The sequence below is a fragment of the Triturus cristatus genome, chromosome 4_2 (genome assembly GCF_964204655.1).
Source record: "Triturus cristatus chromosome 4_2, aTriCri1.1, whole genome shotgun sequence".
Classification (NCBI taxonomy): Eukaryota; Metazoa; Chordata; class Amphibia; order Caudata; family Salamandridae; genus Triturus; species Triturus cristatus.
Genome location: NC_140586.1, coordinates 866,842,281 through 866,866,968, shown reverse-complemented (window position 1 = coordinate 866,866,968; position 24,688 = coordinate 866,842,281).

The following is a 24,688-nucleotide window of genomic DNA, read 5'->3' as shown; positions in this document are numbered from 1 at the left end:
GTGTTGTTGACTGTGCCATGCCAGTGACGCTTATCTCAGGTGTACTGTACGACATTCACACATGTCAAAGGAGTGAAGGGCATGTCTGGCACATAGTGCACCATCACACATGACATCTGTACACATCTCATCATACATCCATTGCCTTCACAACTCAGGAGTAATGTGCCACATCACAGCCTTCCACACCTGTGCCCCACACATGTAGTACTGCACAGACAATGCCTTGATTTCCATCCATGGACAAGTATGTCAGCTCTATTCCCTTCTGTGTGCTGCCTGTCACCACTGTTATGTGTGAAAGGCACCGTACATTCGCTCAGAGGGCGTGTGTACGTTCCCTATCACTATGGGAGTGCTGCCATAGGCCTACCCATAGTGATAGTGAGCGTACACGCGTATGTACGGTCCATATCACTATGGGTACGCATACGCGAGCACACCCATGGTGATAGTGAGCGTACACGCGTATGTACGGTCCGTATCACCATTGGTACGCATACGCGAGCACACCCATGGTGATAGTGAGCGTACACGCGTATGTACGGTCCGTATCACTATGGGTACGCATACGCGAGCACACCCATGGTGATAGTGAGCGTACACGCGTATGTACGGTCCGTATCACTATTGGTACGCATACGCGAGCACACCCATGGTGATAGTGAGCGTACACGCGTATGTACGGTCCGTATCACTATGGGTACGCATACGCGAGCACACCCATAGTGATAGTGAGCGTACACGCGTATGTACGGTCCGTATCACTATGGGTTTGCTCGTGTATGCGTACCCATTGTGATACGGACCGTACACACGCCTGTACGGCCCGTTGTTATGCATTTGGGGTGCCCTAGGGCCCCGGAACGCACCGTACCTGTGTGTGAATCCCCAAATTACATAGGGGACACATGAGGGACAATGATGAAGGCATGCTGGTTGCCATGGAGACCGAGTTTAAAGTTTGAATTTGTTGAATGAGGCAGCCTGCAAAAGTCGGTTTGGAATAATCTACTTTGTTGCAAAGTTGTTGTTGAAATTACATCATGCTGAATTCTAAAAAAATCTAACCCCCTCACAGGGGTAGGTTTAAATGGATTGGAGGAAACATAGGATGCAAATGTGGTGACCAATCACTCTGCACTCCTGTGCATGAAATAGGCCAGCAAGGCAGATATAAGGCAGCCAGGTCCCATGAGAGAGCACTTGCCTGCACAACTATTGATTCCACTCAACTGCTGCTGCTCGTGATTCCCTGGCACCATGTCAAGGTCTGTGGAGAGGGCCCAGCCTTTCACCCACGAGGAGAATGTGGCATTGCTGGATGTGATCCAGTACCCCATGCTGTATGGCCGACCAGGGTTTCAGGTGAGTGCTGAGTCCACTAGCACAGACTGTGGCCCTTTTTTGTGACTGTGACTTCTGGCATTGTGTCCAGGTGTGACACACATGCATTGTACTGTAGGGTGGGTCCCAGGGGGGGAATGCCTAATGTCTCCCAGCCAGAGCATGCTGTGGTGCATGTCTGCCGTCCTCACTTGCATTGTGTGTACTGTGACAATCACTGCATGGTGCATGCCACATTCTGCCTGTCTAATCCTCCTGGGAATGTTGCTTGTACAGTCCTCATGTGATTCTTTGGTCACACCAGTGTGACAGGTGACTGTACCCACAGATGTGTGTTTGTTCAGTGTACCTGTGCTGAGAGTGTCCACATGATGTGTTCGTACCCTGGACATCGGTGTGTGTGTAAGTCTCTTGTCATGTGGGTGTGTGCATATGTGGAGTGTAGCGCCCCAGCTGCATGAGGGATGGATATACCCTGCCCATCTGATGTGAGCAGGGAGCAGTGCTGTGTGTCTGACGTGCAGAGCCAGCCCCACACCTGTGAGCCCCCCCAGTCCAGTGGCACATGTGCAGAGTGAGGTTTGTAGCTGCAGTTGGCAATGGCAGGTGAATGTCCTGTGCCTGTGTGTGTCTGTGTACTCTGCTGAGGTAGCGTCAGTGGCCTGTGGCATGTGACTACTTTGAGGTGCTGCACATAATCCTGGTGTACCTTCTGATGCACAGTGTGAGTCTGGATCATTTGTTGTGTCGTACCCCTCATGCCACCTGTGTACTTTCAATGGCACGTGGTGCATTTGCCCTTATACAGAGAAAAATGTCCCTATGACAAAGGTGCAATGCTTTGGCTGCATACTATGCCTTGTTGAAACCAGCTAAATTGTTCTAATGTGTGTCTCTGTGACATGTGGCAGGTGTATTGATGTAGTCTCACTTTTTCAACCCCACAGGTAAGCGCCTCTGTCAAGGAGCAGATATGGAGGGACGCCGTCAGTGCCGTGAGGAGGACAGATGGTCGCAAGCGGCGCCTGGCCCAGGTGAGAAAACGCTGGCAGGATATCCGGTGCTGGACGCGGAGGATCGCACGGGTCCTGCTGGGGGACTCACCTGTGGGTCCTAAGAAACATGGGCGTCGCCGGCTGACCCACATCCACAAGCGTGTGCTGGCGGTGGTCTTTCCTGACATGGACAGGCGCTTACGGGAGAAGCAGCAGCAGGAAGGGGGTAGGTACATGTGTGTTTGTTGTGTGTCACCAGCATTTGTAAGTGCGCAGTTGCATGGATACACTGCCTGTGTTTAAATGTGCGGTGCAGGTCCCATCACCCACAGTATAGCGGTGATGTCCTTCCTCCCTCCCCCCCCTTGAAATGTGTTCCCTGGTCTGTGTGTAGTCACTCTTTCACAAGGTCATCTGGGCTGGCAGTTTATCCACGTGACCAATGCTTGCAGCATCATGTGTGGGGGTGGTGTGTAGCAGGTTTTGGGACCTTGCCTGTGCCCTGTCCAGTTCAGTACTTGTGAGGTCCATGTCAATTGGCACTGAAGCTGAGTCCAGACATAGGAGTATGTCTCTGAAGTGTAATGCCTTGCAGCAAGCATGTCCTATGTTGTGGCCTGTGACATGATGTGCATGAGTGTGCGATACGCAGAGTGCAGGGATGGTGGCCTGTTTTGCAGTCATTATCATTCAGGACCATGGAATATTGTGGCCACTACTGTCCCCTGGGGCATATTTTGCTAGGTATCAGGGGTGTCATCACAATATGTGGACACTCTCAGTGTCTACAGCATAGGATGTGCTCTGTGCCATTGTCCCCTGGCACCATGTATATTTACGTAACGTGTTCTACAAGTGTCCACTGTACAGCCTGACCTAATTTTCCACGTTCATACTCACGGTGGCCAGTGCCTGTGTGTCTTGTTACAATTATCTGATGATGGACATTTGTGAATGAGATCGTTGTACAGGCGCACATGGGGTATTTTGGGTCCGATATGTGTTTCTTGCAGCCCATGTATATTTCTCCCAGACTAAGAGATGCAAGTGCTTCCTGTGACTCATCAAATTGTCTCATGTAGGGGGTGGTTGGTGCGGGCAAGGCCTACATGCCGACACCTGAAATCTCATTGCTCGGTCTGGCCAGTGTGTGATGTTTGTCTGGACATACACTCAAGGTGCAGTGACCCATTCATGTTGGGCATGTCTTTAAGTATTACCTTTGCAGCATGTGCCTCAAGTTCATGGAGATGGTCCCTGCTCATCCCTAGTTACGGCAACGCTGTGTGGTGCAGATGCAGTGCTGGATTGTCCCCAGAGCCTGGCTCCTCTGTCCAAATTCATATCATGTCATTTGCAAATGTGTCATGCTCTCCATAGTTTCTCAGCGGCATGGTGGGTGAACCAACTGTGTGTTGCAGGGCCTACATATGTACCTTGTATTGTAGATGTCACACATCTTTCTTTTCAGGCTATGCACTGTAACCTATGTAGATTTGACTCATGTGACATATGTATACAGGTGTCTGATTAATTCCTGTTTATTCACCTTGCCCACAGCATCGTCGGGGGACACGGATAGAGACACCGGCACGGACCGTGCGGAGGGACCGGGCACCAGTGCCAGCAGTGAAATCTTAGCTGGCACATCGAGTGGAACTGAGGCCGAGGGGAGTGAGCCGGAGGACCTGTCCACTGCCACCACAGAATATGAAGCAGACGGGTCCGAGGCTGAGCTCTCCGAGGGGGCGGAGGCTGCTCCACCAGCTGACAGCAGCACAACATCTCTCCCCGCCCCCTCCATTGCCATCAGCGGCCTCCGACTTGCTCGTGTCCCTTCCCGGCGTGCTAGGTCACCGCGTGTCTCCTTCCTGCCAGGCACCGCACCCCCTGCCCCTGTCTCCACTGCTGCCGCCAATGCCGAGTCTAGGGACATCCTGCGGCAGTTGCAGGTTGGTCAGGCTGCGATGCTTAATGTCCTCCATGGCCACAGCCGCGTGCTCAACAACATGGAGGCATACTTGGAGGGCATTTCAGCATCGCAGGCTGACCAACGCAACTTGCTGCGGTCTATTGACTCGACACTGACTGCAGCAGTGGGTCTCCTGCAGCACTTCGTCCCACCCCCTACCCATGCCCCATCCACACTTCCCACTCCCATGCCTGTCCCACGTACACCCAGATGTCAGCATGCACACACCCTACCAGACACAGGCACCACACCACCAGGGAAGGCAAAGCGCACACCTCCTGGCACGCACACACAGGGTGAAGTAGGCACACCCACTGGGTCGGGGGGGCACACGTAAGACACGCAGCCAGAGTGGGAGCCCACATTCTTCACAAACACCACCCTCCAAATCCACTCCCCTCAGCTCTCCTGGCCAAGAGTCGGACACAGGTTCAGTCCTGCCCAGTCTGTCCATCAGCCCTATTGTGGCACCACCCCGCAAGCGGTGGAGGCAGGACACCGGCAGGGGAGTTGAGTCCCCCCCCCTGTCCACACCCTCCCCTGGTAGCGCTGCGACCCATCCCTCCAACCCCCCCTCCTCCTTGGGGCCTGTGGTTCCTTCGGGTGCAGGGGAGATGCTGGGCGACCTGGCAGTAGTGTGCAGCGCCGTGCTCGAATCCACCTTTGGCGCTGCCCCACCCCCTTGTTGGAGTCGTCCGTCCCTGCACCCACAACACCTACCCTTGCTCCTCCTGTCCCTGCGGTGCTTGGTCCTTCCCCCCAACATGATGCCCCCCCCCCTGTGGAAGACAAAGGGGTCTGACTGTGCAGGCAAGCTAGGGGACACACGTCCCACTGTGTCCCCCATCCAGCTGTGACTCATTGACTGCCCTATGGGCTTTGTAAATATTGAACTTTCTACGCACAAACAATTTTAGATCATGCTGATTAAAGCCATTTTTGTTTCCTTTGAACACTACTGCTTTTCTGATATTGCTGTTGGTGGGGCTGCTACATGATTTTGGGTGGTGATCATGTGTTGGGTGTGTGGGAAATGTAGTCTTGTGCTGGTTATAGGGTGGGCCCTGGTATCTGTGTGCCATCACAAGCTGTTGGCTAAATTACTTTGTTCATGTAAGCAGTTACTGCATGGTGACATTGTCCCAAGGTTTGTTCCTTCCTCTGTGTAACCTGACATCTTCCCTGCAGGGTGTTTCCAATATGTGGTGCTGAGCTGTGTCTACATCAGCTGGGTGTGTGACGGACTCCTTCAACTTTGCACATGCATGCTGAGCGATGTCTCCACCTGCATCATTCGTGGCATCCTTGATGGTCACTGTACTTGTGTATGTAGACTGTTGACATGACTTCATGTGGACATGTTCTCTTTTAGGCGCTATGCATGTGTGTACTCCCAGCCTCGCACACATGTGGTACATGTACTGCAGGGTCTTTGTGCACCTGACTGACATTTGTGGGCATTGTGTCTGTGGGTACTCCACCCTTTGCGTTCCATGGGCACTGCTGGGAGGACTCTGCACCCACCCCTCCTGCGTATGGGCACTGCTGGGAGGACTCTACACCCACCCCTCATGTGTCTGGGCACTGCTGGGAGGACTCTGCACCCACCCCTCATGTGTCTGAGCACTGCTGGGAGGACTCTGCACACACCCCTCCTGTGTCTGGGCACTGCTGGGAGGACTCTACACCCACCCCTCATGTGTCTGGGCACTGCTGGGAGTGATAGGCACCCACCCCTCCTGCATCTGGGCACTGCTGGGAGGACTCTACACCCACCCCTCATGTGTCTGGGCACTGCTGGGAGGACTCTGCACCCACACCTCATGTGTCTGAGCACTGCTGGGAGGACTCTGCACAAACCCCTCCTGTGTCTGGGCACTGCTGGGAGGACTCTGCACCCACCCCTCATGTGTCTGGGTACTGCTGGGAGGACTCTGCACCCACCCCTCATGTGTCTGGGCACTGCTGGGAGGACTCTGCACACACCCCTCCTATGCCTGGGCACTGCTGGGAGGACTCTACACCCACCCCTCATGTGTCTGGGCACTGCTGGGAGGACTCTGCACCCACCCCTCATGTGTCTGAGCACTGCTGGGAGGACTCTGCACACACCCCTTCTGTGTCTGGGCACTGCTGGGAGGACTCTGCACCCACCCCTCATGTGTCTGGGCACTGCTGGGAGGGCTCTGCACACACCCCTCCTGCGTCTGGGCACTGCTGGGAGGACTCTACACCCACCCCTCATGTGTCTGGGCACTGCTGGGAGGACTCTGCACCCACCCCTCATGTGTCTGAGCACTGCTGGGAGGACTCTGCACACACCCCTCCTGTGTCTGGGCACTGCTGGGAGGACTATGCACCCACCCCTCATGTGTCTGGGCACTGCTGGGAGGACTCTGCACTCACCCCTCCTGCGTCTGGGCACTGCTGGGAGGACTCTACACCCACCCCTCATGTGTCTGGGCACTGCTGGGAGGACTCTGCACCCACCCCTCATGTGTCTGAGCACTGCTGGGAGGACTCTGCACACACCCCTCCTGTGTCTGGGCACTGCTGGGAGGACTCTACACCCACCCCTCATGTGTCTGGGCACTGCTGGGAGTGATAGGCACCCACCCCTCCTGCGTCTGGGCACTGCTGGGAGGACTCTGCACACACCCCTCCTGTGTCTGGGCACTGCTGGGAGGACTCTGCACCCACCCCTCCTGTGTCTGGGCACTGCTGGGAGGACTCTGCGCCCACCCCTCCTGCGTCTGGGCACTGCTGGGAGTGATAGGCACCCACCCCTCCTGCATCTGGGCACTGCTGGGAGGACTCTGCACACACCCCTCCTGTGTCTGGGCACTGCTGGGAGTGATAGGCACTGTTAGACGGACCGGGAGGGTCGGCCGAGGACAGGGGGAGAGGTCTCCGGGGAGAGCCGTCTCCAGCGATCGTACAGACAAATAACTTTCCCCCCACAGACAGATACCACACAAGGAGATGAGTTAACGTTCTTTATAAGCACTTCTTAAGGTACGATGAAAAGGTACAAGGAGGTCTGGACTCAGGGGTCCCCTCGATTCAAGTCTCTCAAGATGGGAAAAGGGGGTAGCGGGACAGTCTGGTTACCAGTCTGGTAGTTGAGATGGTATGGTGGGTAGCTCACAATCCTCGAGCTTGGTGGTCTAGCTGGTACGGGCCGCGGCAGCGCCAGCAGGTCCCAGTGAAGATGGTCGATGTACGGTCCGCGGCAGCGCCAGCAGGTCCTGGTGAAGGTGGTCGTTACAACGGGCCGCGGCAGTGCCAGCAGGTCCCGACGAGGATGGATGTTGCAGAAGGCCGCGGCAGCGCCAGCAGGCAGGAAGATGGTTCACAAGATAGGGCTACGGCAGCGCCAGTAGTCCGTCAAGGCTGAGTTCTCTCGGTGTCTCTCGACTCCAGGATACAACTGCCTTCCTGCTCCGGAGCTGCTCCAGTTATAGGGCACGCGCCCTTTGATGTCCGGACCCTCGCACTTGGAGGTCGGAGGGTCCGGGATGAAGGTGTCCAGACACTCAGCGGGGGGTGGAGCCGGTGCCTGGGGGAGCTGGAGGCGATCGTCACCTGGCGGGGGAGAGTCCTTGGCGCTTCGTTCTCCCATTGACCTGCCAAGTGGTCCGCTCACCTCCTGGGTGGATGGTGGTGCCGGGATGTCGGGGCCGGCCAGGCCCAGGGTTAGGGTCGGGGGGAGGCCACGCGGCCTCGTGGCGCAGGGCCCAAGATGGCGGCTTGACCCGGCCGAGGGAGCCGGTGGTGGCTTGGGCCCGTGATGCATGGAGGTCTGAGGGCAGGAGTTCCGTCGGGAGACGGGGTGCGGGTGATTCTCGTGGGTCACGCCTGGCGGGCCGGGGCTTGGGCCCTGTCATGCGGGGAGGGAGCAAGCCCTTCGTGTGGCCTGTCCAACAGGCACCCACCCCTCCTATGTCTGGGCACTGCTGGGAGGACTCTGCACACACCCCTCCTGTGTCTGGGCACTGCTGGGAGGACTCTGCACACACCCCTCCTGTGTCTGGGCACTGCTGGGAGGACTCTACACACACCCCTCATGTGTCTGGGCACTGCTGGGAGTGATAGGCACCCACAACTCCTATGTCTGGGCACTGCTGGGAGGGCTCTGCACACACCCCTCCTGTGTCTGGGCACTGCTGGGAGGACTCTGCACCCACCCCTCATGTGTCTGGGCACTGCTGGGAGGACTCTGCACCCACCCCTCATGTGTCTGAGCACTGCTGGGAGGACTCTGCACACACCCCTCCTGTGTCTGGGCACTGCTGGGAGGCCTCTGCACCCACCCCTCATGTGTCTGGGCACTGCTGGGAGTGATAGGCACCCACCCCTCCTATGTCTGGGCACTGCTGGGAGGACTCTACACCCACCCCTCATGTGTCTGGGCACTGCTGGGAGGACTCTGCACCCACCCCTCATGTGTCTGAGCACTGCTGGGAGGACTCTGCACACACCCCTCCTGTGTCTGGGCACTGCTGGGAGGACTCTGCACCCACCCCTCATGTGTCTGGGCACTGCTGGGAGGACTCTGCACACACCCCTCCTGCGTCTGGGCACTGCTGGGGGGACTCTACACCCACCCCTCATGTGTCTGGCCATGTACGCACCATACATACGCGGGTGGGGGTGGGGTCCGTACATACACTGTTGGGGTGGGGGTACGGTCCATACATACACGGGTGGGGGTACGGTCCATACTTCCACTGTGGGGGTACGCTCCATACATACGCGGGTGGGGGTACGGTCCGTACATACACGGTTGGGGTGGGGGTACGCTCCATACATACGTGGTGGGTGTACGGTCCGTACGTCCACTGTTGGGGTGGGGGTACGCTCCATACATACGCGGGTGGGGGTGGGGTCCGTACATACACGGTTGGGGTGGGGGTACGCTCCATACATACACGGGTGGGGGTACGGTCCGTACATCCACGGTTGGGGTGGGGGTACGCTCCATACATACGCGGGTGGGTGTACGGTCCGTACGTCCACTGTTGGGGTGGGGGTACGCTCCATATATACGCGGGTGGGGGTACGGTCCGTACATCCACGGTTGGGGTGGGGGTACGCTCCATACATACGCGGGTGAGGGTACGGTCTGTACATCCACGGTTGGGGTGGGGGTATGCTCCATACATACGCGGGTGGGGGTACGGTCCGTACATCCACGGTTGGGGTGGGGGTACGCTCCATACATACGCGGGTGGGTGTACGGTCCGTACGTCCACTGTTGGGGTGGGGGTATGCTCCATCCATACGCGGGTGGGGGTGGGGTCCGTACGTACCCGTGCCCATGCTGTGGAATGCTTGTGCGGCCCATACCCAGGCCTTTGGCACATGGGTACGGGCCGTACCGCCATTGTTGGGGTGACGTAGGTGTGGGCGTGGTATGACTCGTACCCACGCTCTTAAGGCGTGGGTACGGTACGTACCTGTATTGTTGTGTTGCCGGTTCGCGTCGTCGCCCACTTCCGTTGTGGTGGACACATCCCCACCCCCTCGTAGTGACCAGGGCCTGGAGGTCAGGTATGTCCAGAGCATGTATGATGTGTGACTTGGGTGGGGGTTATGTGTCCTGCCCCTGCCCCCCCCCTTTGCCCCTGGGTGTTGTTCTGACCTTCTGCGGCGTCTGCGTCGGTACCTGTAGAGGAGGTCGACTGCTATGAGGGCCGGGATGACACGTAGGTTCGGGTCCATGTCTGTCCGTCGCGTACAGGTGCTCCTTGTGCGCGTCGTCCTGATTTCCCGGCAGTTTTTGGCTGGCGGAAAATATTCTCCGTGCGGGGTGACGTCGGTGCGAATCGTACTTCCTGGTTCGTGGAACGCAGGCTGCAAGCGTCCCGACGTCACGTCGGCGCTTTTCCGGATGTCCTTTGTATGTTTATTTTCCTCGGTTGGTGTTTTGTACGACTCGTACGGAAATTATGTTTCCGTAAGTACGACCCGTACCCTCACCCGCGTACGCATGGGGCGTACCCCCCATGCCAACAGTGTACATACGGACCGTAACCCCACCCGCGTATGCATGGAGCGTACCCCCACCCCAACAGTGTAAGTACGACCCGTACCCCCCCGCGTACGTATGGAGCGTACCCCCCACCCCAACAGTGTAAGTACGACCCGTACCCTCACCCGCGTACGCATGGAGCGTACCCCCATGTCAACAGTGTACGTACGGACCGTAGCCCCACCCGCGTATGCATGGAGCCTACCCCCACCCCAACAGTGTAAGTACGACCCGTACCCTCACCCGCGTACGTATGGAGCGTACCTCCCACCCCAACAGTGTAAGTACGACCCGTACCCTCACCCGCGTATGCATGGAGCGTACCCCCCACCCCAACAGTGTAAGTACGACCCGTACCCTCACCCGCGTATGCATGGAGCGTACCCCCACCCCAACTGTGTATGTACGACACGTACCCCCACCTCGTATGCATGGAGCGAACCCACACACGTGTATGTTCTAAGCGTACATATTGTGAAATAGGAGGGGTGTGTGCAGAGTCCTCCCAGCAGTGCCCAGAGACAGGAGGGGTGGGTGCCTAACACTCCCAGCAGTGCCTTGAGACAGGAGGGGTGGGTGCCTAACACTCCCAGCAGTGCCCAGAGACAGGAGGGGTGTGTGCCTAACACTCCCAGCAGTGCCCAGAGACAGGAGGGGTGTGTGCAGAGTCCTCCCAGCAGTGCCCAGAGACAGGAGGGGTGTGTGCCTAACACTCCCAGCAGTGCCCAGAGACAGGAGGGGTGTGTGCAGAGTCCTCCCAGCAGTGCCCAGAGACAGGAGGGGTGTGTGCAGAGTCCTCCCAGCAGTGCCCAGAGACAGGAGGGGTGTGTGCCTAACACTCCCAGCAGTGCCCAGACACAGGAGGGGTGTGTGCAGAGTCCTCCCAGCAGTGCCCAGAGACAGGAGGGGTGTGTGCAGAGTCCTCCCAGCAGTGCCCAGAGACAGGAGGGGTGTGTGCAGCGTCCTCCCAGCAGTGCCCAGAGATAGGAGGGGTGTGTGCCTAACACTCCAAGCAGTGCCCAGAGACATGAGGGGTGTGTGCAGAGTCCTCCCAGCAGTGCCCAGAGACAGGAGGGGTGTGTGCCTAACACTCCCAGCAGTGCCCAGACACAGGAGGGGTGGGTGCCTAATACTCCCAGCAGTGCCCAGACACAGGAGGGGTGGGTGCCTAACACTCCCAGCAGTGCCCATGGAACGCAAAGGGTGGAGTAGCCACAGATACCATGGCCACAAATGTCAGTCTGGTGCACAAAGACCCTGCAGTACATGTACCACATGTGTGCGAGGCTGGGAGTATACGCATGCATAGCGCCGAAAAGAAAACATGTCCACATGAAGTCATGTCAATAGTCCACATACACAAGTACAATGACTACCAAGGATGCCACGAATGATGCAGGTGGAGACATCGCTCAGCATGCATGTGCAAAGTTGAAGGAGTCCGTCACACACCCAGCTAATGTACACACAGCTCAGCGCTAAATATTGGCAACACCCTGCAGGGAAGATGTCAGGGACACAGAGGAAGGAATACACCTTGGGACAATTTCACCATGCAGCAACTGCTTACATGAACAGACAAACCTAGCTAACACCGTGTGATGGCACAAAGATCCCAGGGTCCCCCCTATGAGCAGCACACTACTACATTTCCCACACACCCAACACATGAACACCACCCAAAACCATGTAGCAGCCCCACCAACAGCAATACCAGCAAAGCAGTAGTGTTCCAAGGGAAAAAAATAAATTGCTTTATTCAGCATGATCCAAAAAATCTTGTTTGTAGGAAGTTCAATATTTACAAAGCCCATAGGGCAGTCCAGAAGTCACAGCTGGATGGGGGACACAGTGGGATGCGTGTCCCCTAGCTTGCCTGCACAGTTAGATTCTGTCGTCTTCCACAGGGGTGAGGGCATCATGTGGGGGGGAAGGACCAGGCACCGCAGGGACAGGAGTGCGAAGGGTAGGCGTTGTGGGTGCAGGGATGGAGGACTCCACCACAGGGGGTGGGGCAGGGCCAAAGGTGGAGGCCAGGATCTCGCTGCACACCTTAGCAAGGTCCTCCAGGGAATCCCTTGCACCTGAAGGAACCACAGGCCCCAAGGAGGGGGGGGGTCAGAGGGATGGGTCGCAGCGCCACTGGGGGAGGGTGTAGACGGGGGGGGGGACTCAACCACCCTGACCGGGGACTCCCTTGGCCGCTTGCGGGGTGGTGTCACTGTGGGGCTCAGGGACAGAGCGGCCATGAAGGAGTCTTTGTGTGATATGTGGCCAGGAGAGCTGAGGGGAGGGGATTTGGAGGGAGTGGATTTGGTGGAATGCGGACTCCCACTCTGGCTGCGTGTCTTACGTTTGCCCCCCGACCCAGTGGGTGTGCCTTCTTCACCCTGTGTGTGCGTGCCAGGAGGTGTGCGGGTGACCTTCCCTGCTGGTGTGGTGCCTGTGCCCGTCGTGGTGGGTGCATGCTGACGTCTGGGTGTACGTGGGACAGGCATGGGAGTGGGAAGTGTGGATGGGGCAGGGGTAGGGGTTTGGATGAAGCGCTGCAGGAGACCCACTGCTGCAGTCAGTGTCGAGTCTATCGACCTCAGCAAGCTGCGTTGGTCAGCCTGCGATGAGTGAATGCCCTCCAAGTATGCCTCCATGTTGTTGAGGACCTGGCTGTGGCCATGGAGGACATTAAGGATCGCAGCCTGACCAATCTGCAACTGCCGCTGGATGTCCACAGACTTGGCATTGGCGGCAGCAGTGGAGACAGGGGCAGGGGGTGCGGTGCCTGGCAGGAAGGAGACATGTGGTGACCGGGCACGTTGGGAAGGGACACGAGCAAGTGGGAGGCGGCTGATGGCAATGGAGGGGGCGGGGTGCGATGTTGTGCCACTGTCAGCTGGTGGTGCAGCCTCCGCCCACTCGGTGAGATCATCCTCGGACCCGTCCGCTTCATATTCGGTGGTGCCAGTGGACAGGTCCTCGGCCTCACTCTCCTCCGCCTCCGTACCACTCAATGTGCCAGCCACGATGTCAATGCTGGCACAGGTGCTCGGTCCCTCCGCACCGTCTGTGCTCATGTCTCCCTCCGTGTCCCCCGACGATGCTGTGGACAAGGTGAAGAGACAGCAATTAATCACACACCTGTATACATATGTCACATGAGTCCAATCTACATAGGTTACAGTGCATAGCCTGCAAAGAAAGATCAGTAACATCTACAGAACAAGGTACAGATGTAGGGCATGCAACACACAGTTGGTTCACCCACCATGCCAATGAAAACCCATGGAGAGCATGACACAATAGCAACTGACATGAAATGGAGTTTGACTTAGGAGCCAGGCCCTGGGGACAATCCAGCACTGCATCTGCACCACACAGCGTTGCCGACAACAGGGATGAGGAGGGACCATATCCATGAACTTGAGGCACATGCTGCATAGGTAATACTGAAAACATGCCCACCATGACTGGCTCACTGCCCCTTGAGTGTATGTCCAGACAAACATCACACACTGGCCAGACCTAGCAAGGAGAATTCTGGTTTTGACATTTAGGCTTGGCCCGCACCAACCACCCCCTACATGAGACAATTTGTTGAGACACAGGCGGCACTAACATCTCTTAGTCTGGGTGAAATACACAGGGGCTGCAGAAATGCAAGATTGGACGCCCAATACCCAAGGTGCGCCTGTCCAAATAATCATGTACAAATGGCCATCATCAGATGATTGTAACAAGACACACAGGCACTGGCCACTGTGACTATGAACAAGGAAAATCAGGTCAGGCTGTACAGTGGACACTTGTACTACATTTCACGTCAATATAAATGGTGCCAGGGGACAATGGCACAGAGCCCAACCTATGCTGTAGACACTGAGAGTGTCCACGTTTTGTGATGACACACATGACACCTAGGAAAATATGCCCCAGGGGACAGTAGTGGCAACACAACTCCATGGTCCTGAATGGGAATGACTGCAACACACCCCAACATCCCTGCACTATGCGTATCGCACACTCATGCACATCATGTCACAGGCCACAACATAGGACATGCGCGCTGTAAGGCATGACACTTGTGAGACTAACTCCCATGTCTGGACTCTGCATCAGTGCCAACTGACATGGAACCCACATGTACTGAACTGGACAGGGCACAGCCAAGGTCCCCAAACCTGTTACACACCACCCCCACACATGATGCTACAGGCATAGTTCACGTGGAGAAAGCGCCAGCCTACATTACCTTGTGAAGGAGTGACTACACACAGACCAGGGAACACATTGCAAGGAGGGGAAGGGAGGCAGGAGAGCACAGCTATACTGTGGCTAACAGGATCTGCACAGCATCTTTAAACCCTGGCAGTGTATCCATGCAACTGTGCACTTCCAAATGCTGGTGAAACACAACAAACACACATGTACCTACACCCTTCCTGCTGCTGCTTCTCCTGTAAGCGCCTCTCCAAGTCTGGAAATACCACCGGCAGCACACGCTTGTGGATGTGGGTCAGTCGGCGGCGCCCGCGGTTCTTATGGGTCTCAGGTGAGTCCCCCAGCAGGACCCGTGCAATCCTCCGCGTCCAGCACCGGATATCCTGCCAGCGTTTCCTCACCTGGGACAGGCGCCGCTTCCGACCATCCGCACTCCTCACGGCGCTGACGGCGGTCAGCCATATCTGCTCCTTGGCAAAGGCACCTACCTGTGAGGATGAACAAGTGACACTACATCAATACACCTGGCACATGTCACAGAGACACATATTAGAACACATTTGCTGTTTACAACAAGGCATAGTATGCATCCAACGCATTGCACCTTTGTCATAGGGACATGATCCTCTGGGGAAGGGCAAAAGCAGTATGTGCCATTGAAAGTACACAGGTGGAATGAGGGCAACTACACAATCAATGATCCTGGCTCACACTGTGCATCACAAGCTACACCAGGATAATGTGCAGCACCTCTAAGCAGTCACATGCCACAGGCCACTTATGCCACCGCAGCAGAGTACACAGACACACACAGGCACAGGACATTCACCTGCCATTGCCAAATGCAGCGACATACCTCACTCTGCACATGTGCCACTAGACGGGGGGCTCACAGGTGTGGGGCTGGTTCTGCACGTCAGACACACAGCACTGCTCCCTGCTCACATCACATGGCCAGGGTATATCCATCCCTCATGCAGCTGGGGTGCTACACTCCACATATGCACCCACCCACATGACAGGGGACTTATACACACACTGATGTCCAGGGTACGAACACATCATGTGGACACTCTCAGCACAGGTACACAGAACTAACACACATCTGTGGGTACAGTCACCTGTCACACTGGGCTGACCACAGAATCACATGAGGACTGTAGAGGCTACATTCCCAGGAGGACAAGCCAGGCAGAATGTGGCATGCACCATGCAGTGATTGTCACAGTAAACACCATGCTAGTGAGGAAGGCAGACATGCACCACAGCATGCTCTGGCTGTGAGACATCAGGCATTCCCCCCCCTGGGAACCCCTCTACAGTACATAGCATGTGTGTCACACCTGGACACAATGGCAGAAGTCATAGTCTCAAAAAAGGGACACAGTCTGTGCTAGTGGACTCTGCACTCACCTGATAACCTGGTTGCCCATACAGCAGGGGGTACTGTGGGAGGATCACATCCAGCAAAGCCAGGTTCTCCTCCAGGGTGAATGGCTGTGACCTCTCCACAGCCCTTGACATGGTTCCAGGGAATCAGTAGCAGCAGCTGGGTCGTGGAATACAAAGATGTGCAGGCAAGTGCTCCCTCATGGGACCTGGCTGCCTTATATCTGCCTTGCTGGCCTGTTTCATGCACAGGAGTACAGAGTGATTGGTCACTCACATTTGCATCCTATGTTTCCTCCAATCCCTTCAAACCTAGCAGTCAGTGGGTTCTTATTGTGTTTTTTTTTTCTTGAGCATGATGTCAACTCCACAAACACATTGCAACAAAGTAGATTCATTCCAACTGACTTCTGCTGTGCACCTTCCGGAAAAAATTCAAACTTTAAACTTGGTCTCCATGACAACCAGCATGCATGTAGGCCTTTATACTTGTCCCTCATGTGTCCCCTATGTAATTTGGAGCTTCACACACAGGTACGGTGCGTTCCGGGGCCCTAGGGCACCCCAAATGCATAGCAACGGCCCGTACAGGTGTGTGTACGCTCCGTACCACTATGGGTGTTCTCGCGTATGCGTACTCATAGTGATAGTGAGCGTACAGGCGTGTGTACGCTCCGTCTCACTATGGGTGTTCTCGCGTATGCGTACTCATGGTGGTACGGACCGTACCCACGCCTGTACGCTCACTATCACTATGAGTACGCATACGCGAGAACACCCATAGTGAGACGGGCCGTACACGCGTGTGTACGCTCCGTACCACTATGGGTGTTCTCGCGTATGCGTACTCATGGTGGTACGGACCGTACCCACGCCTGTACGCTCACTATCACTATGAGTACGCAAACGCGAGAACACCCATAGTGAGACGGGCCGTACACGCGTGTGTACGCTCTGTACCACTATGGGTGTTCTCGCGTATGCGTACTCATGGTGGTACGGACCGTACCCACGCCTGTACGCTCACTATCACTATGAGTACGCATACGCGAGAACACCCATAGTGAGACGGGCCGTACACGCGTGTGTACGCTCCGTACCACTATGGGTGTTCTCGCGTATGCGTACTCATGGTGGTACGGACCGTACCCACGCCTGTACGCTCACTATCACTATGAGTACGCATACGCGAGAACACCCATAGTGGTACGGAGCGTACACACGCGTGTACGACCCGTCTCACTATGGGTGTTCTCGCGTATGCGTACTCATGGTGGTACGGACCGTACCCACGCCTGTACGCTCACTATCACTATGAGTACGCATACGTGAGAACACCCATAGTGGTACGGAGCGTACACACGCGTGTACGGCCCGTCTCACTATGGGTGTTCTCGCGTATGCGTACTCATGGTGGTACGGACCGTACCCACGCCTGTACGCTCACTATCACTATGAGTACGCATACGCGAGAACACCCATAGTGAGACGGAGCGTACACGCGTGCGTACGCTCACTATCCCTAGGGGTACACATACGGCAGCACTCCCATAGTGATACGGGAACGTACACAGGCCCTTTTTACGAAAGTACGGTGCATTTCACACATCACAGTGGTGACAGGCAGCACACAGGAAGGAATAGGGCTGACATACTTGTCCATGGATGGACATCAAGGCATTGTCTGGGCAGTACTACATGTGTGGGGCACAGGTGTGGAAGGCTGTGATGTGGCACATTACTCCTGAGTGGAGAACGTACCATATGTATGATGAGATGTGTACACATGTAATGTGTGACGGTGCAATGTGTGCCAGGCATGCCCTTGACTCCTTTGACATGTGTGCATGTCGTACTGCACACTTGAGATGAACGTCACTGGCATGGCACGGACAACAACACACGCAAGTGTCCCCTGAGGCCCGGTACAGGGGTTACCACACCTGACATGTCACTACCCACGGTGCACGATGTGACTATGTTATGTATGTGTGGGGGCTTCCCATTAGGTTGATGTTGGAGCTCCCTCAAAAGCAGCAGCTGTTGCAGCAACCAACATGTGTCTGTGTGTAGATTGACATGGCACACTGTTCCGCACACCATGCCACATGTGGTATTGGATGTGAGGTGCGTATGTATGCATGGGACACGGAGTAGCGTAACAAGGACATGTCTGCATCCTGTCTATGAATGTGTGGTGAGTCATCACATGTACACCTTCATGGCAAGGTGTGTGGGCTGTCCTAGTGTAATGTCATGTGACCTGTGGCTCTAGTGTTCCGCTACCAGTCTCTGCAATCGACATCCTACTTCTGCTGATGTGTGGATGTATGTCACTCCTGTGTTGCGTCTGGCTGTTCACTTACACTGGGACACAGCTCATGCCATGGCATGTGGAGGTTCACAATCTCCGTGTGTAGCTGGGTCTTGGTAGGGGTGTCACCTGGCAGCCATACGTGTCCAGGGCATGTGGCACATACCTGACTCCGTATGTAGCATATGTGTATTGACAGATTAACATGTGCTCAGTACAAATACATTGTTGTTGTGGTGCACTCACTCTTCCTTGTCACTTCCAAATTACTGCAGAGCGCCGCCTCTTCCCCGACCAATTCCGGACTTGGCTGCCATGCAGGAGAATGACTGTATCCGGTGCTACCGCTTCCCCCAACGGTTGATTCTGGAGTTGACAGCGAGACTGGCACCACACCTGCAACCGCTGCACAGGTATCCTACGGCACTGACACCCAAGCTGAAGGTAATGGCAGCCCTACATTTCTTGCCACGGGTACCTTTCAAAATACCATAGCTCATGTTGGTGGCATGTCCCAGAGCATGTTCTGCCGTGTGCTGCATGATTTCTTAGAGGCCATGTTGATTCACCTGGATGACTTCATCAATTTCCCAACCCCTGCAATGTTGACTGGGGTCAAGCGTGGATTCTATGCCCTGGGAGGGATGCCCCATGTCATTGGGTCCATAGATGGGACACATGTGGCTTTGGTACCACCACAGGCACAGGAGGTAGCGTACAGGAATCGCAAGCACTACCACTCCATCAATGCCCTTGTGGTGTGTCTGTCCAACATGGTGATTTCACATGTCTGTGCTCGTTTTCCAGGATCAGCACACGATGCCTACATCATGAGGCGTAGCAGGATGCCTGAAATGATGACGCAGCTGCACAACAAACAAACATGTGTTGTTGGTGGGTACAGTCTGTCTGTAGTGTATTTTGCGTAGACTTCCAGCACGACCGCTTCTCCTGTCCTACTTATGTCCATGTGGTTTCCATGTAGGGGACGCTGGCTATCCCAACATGCCATGGCTGATCACACCTCTCTGCAACCCCATCACACCGGCCCAGCTCCGCTACAACACCGCCCATGGCCGGACAAGGCGAGTGATAGAGAGGACGTTTGGCCTCCTGAAGAGCCGATTCTGATGCCTCCACAAGACCGGCGGCGCCCTCCCATATGCCCCGGCGAAGGTCTGCAAAATCTTCATGGTCTGCTGCATGCTGCACAACATGGCAGTTGAGAAAGCTGTGCCACTCATCCTGGATCAAGATGATCAGGACCATCCACCCGTGGAGGACGAAGGGCTTGGCAATGGGGCTAGTGATGTGGAGGTCGTGGTTCCACAAGAGGACATCCGGACTCGGCTCATACGCGACTTCTTTGCTCAGTGGTGAGTACCAGTGTCTGTGTGTGAACGCATTGGTCCCTGTGTGGCATGTGTTGCGATGTGTGTGTCCATCTGCATGTATGGCACGTGAGTCAGAGGTGTGTGTGGATGTGTCACTGGAGTGATGGTGGCAGTGATGTGTATTTCCCCAGTCATAATTGTGACCTGGCATGTTGTCATCCATACATGTGTCGAGTACATGCACATGCAAGTGGCTGTGCTTTTTGTGGCTGACTTCTTGTGTGTCTCTCATCCCCAGGTACTTGCGCTTGCCGTCTGCTGGTTGCATTGTTGTGGCACTGCTATTCCTCATGGACACGTCATCGTGTGCTGACTCAGCGTTACACGCTCGGACAAGTTTGGAAGTCTCCTTAGGGTAAGGGATGCATCAGGGGTGTATTGGGTGTGGCAGTTGTTCACGATGTATGCACACTGCCCCTGTCGATGTTTGGTTCCTCTGCAGACATGTCGCATCACCATTGTTAGACGGCGACCTCAGAGGAGCCCGGAAGGGGGTCCTGACTTCCCTGAGTCCCGCCCGTGTAGTATTGTAGCCGGGCACTGGCGAGAGATTCCCCAGGGAGAGGAATCTCGCAACTAGGATCGTACTTCTGGCACCACACGACACAGAGAGACCACACTGGGTATCCTCAGAAAACAAGCTTTATCAAATAGGTATCACTGCAAATATGTGCAAGGGGAGCACGGGCTCAAGAGTCTCGGAAAGGTAGGGGGTAGCGGGACTGTCTCTGGTATCGGTTCAAAGCAGGGACGTATCCGGCGCACAGCTCACAATCCTCGAGCCGGGGGATACGTGGTCGGAGTCGGGGTCCGGCGGAACCGTGAGTGTCTGGGGGAGCCGCGAGTCACTCAGCGGGCTCAGGTACAGGTTCGGAGGTCTTACGATCTTCAAGGAGCCGCGAGTCACTCAGCAGGGCTCAGGTACAAGTTCGGAGGTCTTACGATCTTCAGGGAGCCGCGAGTCACTCAGCAGGGCTCAGGTACGAGTTCGGAGGTCTTACGATCTTCAGGGAGCCGCGAGTCACTCAGCAGGGCTCAGGTACGAGTTCGGAGGTCTTACGATCTTCAGGGAGCCGCGAGTCACTCAGCAGGGCTCAGGTGGGTTCAAGTTCCAGGAGCCGCGACCACGTCGGCAGCTCTCGTTGTTCCAGCGTCGAATCTGCCGGACAGTCTCATAGCACCCCTTGTTATAGGTCGACCCCGCTTTGATGTCCGGAGTCTGTGCAGGCAGGGGTCTTGTCACCTGGGGGCCGCTTGTCGGGGTTTCCTGCTATTGTCTTTTGATCCCTTCAGGGCCGGGTCAGGAGGAGTCCCAGACACCCAGCAGGCACGGAGCCAGCCCGCAGGGAGGCCGGAGGGCCGATTGAAACCCATCGTCCCAGGGGAGTTGGAGGTGCGACAGAAACTGCTCCTCCCTCTCTCATCCCCTGGAAGCGTGATGTCCTCCAGCCGGAGTGGCGCCTCGAGGCCCGGGTCGCGCTGGAGCCGGGCGGCCATCTTGTTGCATGGAGTGGGCACGCGGGTCCGGGGTGGCCGAAAGGAGAGAGGCCATGGACGGGGATGTCCGGGCTTGGTGCGGGTGTCCTGGTGGGAAGGGCCGGCTGGGCCGCATGCTTGGGCTGCAGGCGCCAGGTTTCGGTGGTGCGGGGGCACGGAGGGCCATTCTTCGAGGCCGGGTCCAACACGCGTCCCCCCCAGCTGAAAGCCGGAGAGAACTGCCCATCACCTTGGGGGGTTCTCTTCGCTGAGGCGGAAGAACCGGGAGAGGCCGTCAGCGTTGGCGTGGTCCGTACCAGGGCGGTGTTCTACGGTGAAGTCCATTCCCTGGAGGGAGATTGACCACCGCAGTAGCTTGGGGTTTTCTCCTCGCATCTGCATGAGCCATCGCAAGGGCCGATGGTCAGTTTGGACTCTGAAATGGGTGCCGAACAGGTAGGGTCGCAGTTTTTTGAGTGCCCAGACCACGGCAAAGGCTTCGCGCTCTATGGTGCTCCACCTCTGTTCTCGGGGTAGCAGCCGCCGACTGAGGAAGGCGACGGGCTGGTCTAGGCCTTGATCATTCATTTGGGACAGGACGGCCCCAATGCCATGCTCGGAGGCATCGGTCTGGACTATGAACTCCTTGGTGTAGTCGGGAGCCTGGAGGACGGGGGCAGTGCACATGGCCTTTTTTAGAGCATCGAAAGCTTCCTGGCAGGCAGCCGTCCACTGCACCCTCTTTGGCTGTTTTTTAGACATGAGTTCAGTGAGAGGGCCGACCAGGCTGCCATACCCCCGAATGAATCGGCGGTAGTAGCCCGTGAGTCCCAGAAAGGCTCGGACTTCCGTTTGGGTGATGGGTGGGTCCCAGGCCAGGATGGCGTCGATCTTTGGCTGTAGAGGGGCGACCTGGCCACTCCCGACTTGGTGCCCCAGGTAGACCACGGATCCTTGCCCGATCTGGCACTTGCTGGCTTTTACGGTGAGGCCTGCCTGGCGCAGGGCGGTTAGCACTCTCCGGAGGTGCTGGAGGTGCTCACTCCACTCTGAACTGAAGACAGCGATGTCGTCCAGAAAGGCCGCGCTGAACTGTTCTAGCCCGGCCAGGACCCTATTTACCAGTCTCTGGAAAGTGGCCGGGGCATTTTTCATCCCGAAGGGCATCACGCGGAAGCGGTAGTGCCCATCGGGGGTGGAGAAAGCAGACCGTTCCTTGGCCCCTTCGGTGAGCGCAATCTGCCAGTAGCCGCAGGTGAGGTCGAAAGTGCTGAGGAACCGGGCGGCCCCTAGTCGGTCAATGAGCTCGTCGGCTCGTGGAATGGGGTGGGCATCGGCTCGGGTAACGTCATTGAGCCCCCGGTAATCCACGCAGAACCGGAGCTCGGGGGCGACACCGGGGGCTGCTGCCTTCGGAACCAGGACCACGGGGCTGGCCCAGGGACTGTCAGAGGGCTCGATCACCCCCAGGGTCAACATCTTCGAGACCTCAGCTTGAATGCAGGACCGGACCCGGTCAGGAACCCGGTAGGCTCGGTGTCTCACCGGCGGGCTGTCCCCGGTGTCCACATCGTGAACACACCAGTTGGTGACCCGGGGGGTCAGGGAGAAGAGGTCGGAAAATTGTCTGAGGAGCTGGCGGCAGTCCGCTTGTTGCTGGGCAGTGAGGGCTGGGGAGAGGTCCACTCCTTCCACGGAGCCATCCTGCTCCTTGACACACAGGAGGTCCGGGAGGGGATCTGACTCCTCTTCGGCCCCGTCATCGGTGGCCAGCAGGAGGCTCAGTTCTGTCCGCACGAAGTGAGGCTTGAGGCGGTTCACGTGCAGGACCCGGAGGGGATCCCGAGGCGACTGGACGTCCACCAAGTAGGTGACTTGACTCTTCCTCTCAACCACTTTGTAGGGCCCAGTCCATCGGTCCTGGAGGGCGCCAGGCTTCACAGGGGCCATGACCCACACCTGCTGGCCCGGCTGGAACTCGACCAGAGTAGCATTCTGGTCGTACCAGCGCTTCATTTCTTCTTGACTCGCCTCCAGGTTGGCCTCGGCCAGTTCTCGGAACCTCCTGGTCTGGTTCCGGAGGGCCAGGACATATTGGAACACATCTCGGGGGGTGGCCTGGGGTGCTGCCTCCCACCCTTCCTTAACCAAACTGAGGGGACCTCGGACGGGGTGCCCATAGAGTAATTCAAACGGGCTGAATCCTAAGGACTTCTGGGGGACTTCCCGGTAAGCGAACAAGGGGCAAGGGAGCAGGACGTCCCACTTACGCCGGAGGGGCTCTTCTAGGCCAGCGATCATCCCTTTCAAAGTCCTATTAAACCTCTCTACTAGGCCGTTCCCTTGGGGATGGTATGGAGTGGTGAACTTATAGGACACCCCACATTGTTGCCACAGGGACGTCATATACCTTGATATAAAATTAGTGCCGCGATCGCTCACGACCTCGCGGGGGAAACCCACCCTGGAAAAGATCCCCATCAGGGCCCGGCCCACCACGGGGGCCGTAATGGTGCGCAGGGGAATAGCCTCCGGATAGCGGGTGGCGTGGTCTGCTAGGACCAAGATGAAACGGTGACCTTGGGAGGTGGGGGGGTCCAGTGGCCCCACGATGTCGATTCCGACTCGTTCGAAGGGGGTACTGACGACTGGGAAGGGTTGGAGGGGAGCCTTGCGCTTCCCCCCACTCTTCCCACTGGCTTGGCACGTGGGGCAGGACTTGCAGTGCGCCTCTACCGCTGCTTTCATCTTAGGCCAAAAAAAATGGGTCACGAGACGGCTGTAGGTCTTGTCCTGACCCAGGTGACCGGCGAGGGGGACATCGTGGGCTAAGTCCAGGAGGAAATCTCGGAAGCGGAGGGGTACCACCAGTACCCGTCCGGATCCCAGCTCCACCGATTTCTGCTCACTATACAGGAGGTTATTCTCCCAATAGATTCGGTGCGTTCCGGTCTGGTCACCGGCGGCTTGGCCCTCGGCCTGGCGCCGCAGCCCGATCAGGGAAGGACAGGTGGCTTGCTCCCGGCAAAATTCTTCCCGGGTGGGCCCGCCCTCGTGGCGCCAATGGGCCAACTCGGGTAGATCCCCCAACTCGGGGACCGGGGCGGGGTCGGATGGTGCGGGTTCATCGCTGGCGACGGACCCTTCCGATGGGGGAACGGGAGGACCCTCGGCGGGGACGGTGCGGGTTTCTTCGACCGGGGTGCCCTCGACTTCTCTCCCGGGAGTGAGTCGGGCTGTCATAGATCGGGTGGTGGCACACACCCACTCGGGGAGTCCCATCATTCCTAGGTGGGCTTTGCGCTCTACGTGCTTCCAGGGAGAACTCTCCAGGTCGTTCCCTAAGAGGCAGTCGACCGGCTGGGAGGTTCTTACGGCCACCTTGAGTTTACCTATCACCCCTCCCCACTCAAATGGCACCAGGGCTACCTGACACATACTTTCCCTATTGTCTGCGGATATTACTGGGCAAAAGACATTGGGGACGATCTGCTCCTCGGGAACTAGGTGCCTGAGGACACCGGTGATACTGGCCCCGGTGTCCCGCAGGGC